The following is a 1273-nucleotide window of genomic DNA, read 5'->3' as shown; positions in this document are numbered from 1 at the left end:
ATATAAAATAAGAAAAATAGAAGATAGGCAAAACTACACCCATTGGTGAGCTGGCAAAATCGTTAGCACGCCGGGCGAAATGGTCAGCAGTATTTCTCCCGTTGCCACTTTCTGAGTACATGTTCCGCCGAGCTCGACTTTGCCCTTCATCGTTTCAGGGTCGATAAATTAAGTACCAGTTGAGTACTAGGGTCAATTTAATCCACTATACCCCTCCCCAAAATTTTAGGCCTTGTGCCTATAGTAGAGAGGACTATTACACAAACGTATAAGGTAGCAACCTGGCAGAATCGTTAGCGCATAATCCTTAACGACATTCCTTCCAGTTCTTTAATTCCTGAGTTCGAGTTCAATGGGAGTCAATTTTGCCTGTCATTCTTTCATGGTCAATCAAACAAACACTAACCAAGTAGAGGGGTTGATGTATCGAGCAACACCCTACCCTCAGAAATGCTGGCGTTGCACCAAAATTAGGAATTATTATTAGACAAACATATATTTCGCTGTACAATGATTTTCAGAGAAAAAATACGCCTTCAAACGTAATGATTTGGCATAGAAGGAAGTGTTTTGCGCATAGTCTTTTAACAGGTTTCCATAGTTTGATGAGATAAATGAAGTCAATGTCCATGCTGACTAGCATCAAGTTGACAACTGTATGCAGAACGTGTACAGGGAGACAGATGAGAACCAAAATACTTATTTTTCGCGGGAGTAAGGCCTGGACGTAACGGCTAACGCGGGAATCCGAGGACAGAACACAGTCTGGGGACGAAAGTGAGCGGGGAACGAGTAAGACAGCATTGCCTAAGTGGAGGGATTTCAACACTAGCCAGCTCTAATGAACAAATGTTATTCTAGTAACAGTAGAAAAATCATAGAGACGATGCAATTCATCTGAGGGAACAAAGTTTGGAGTATTCACGGCTCCAACAGAGGTTGGAGTATTTAATCGAGTGGGCTTTATTTCGATACGGTTTAAGATGTCTCTCTATCAGTATCACTGTTTTAATCTAAACATGATAGTACAGAAAATAAGACGAAGATGCAGTTATAGATGCAGATACTCACACACAGATACGCACTCAACCACCAACGTACATTTCCTATATATACACACATTTCCTATACACACACACACACACACACACACACACACACACACACACACACACACACACACACACACACACACATACACACACACACACACACAGATATGTATATATTTATGATTTATGTGTGCGTATGTATATGTGTCTTTGCGTCTGTT

Source organism: Octopus bimaculoides, chromosome 9 (genome assembly GCF_001194135.2).
Source record: "Octopus bimaculoides isolate UCB-OBI-ISO-001 chromosome 9, ASM119413v2, whole genome shotgun sequence".
Lineage (NCBI taxonomy): Eukaryota > Metazoa > Mollusca > Cephalopoda > Octopoda > Octopodidae > Octopus > Octopus bimaculoides.
Note: the sequence above shows the minus strand (reverse complement) of the source record.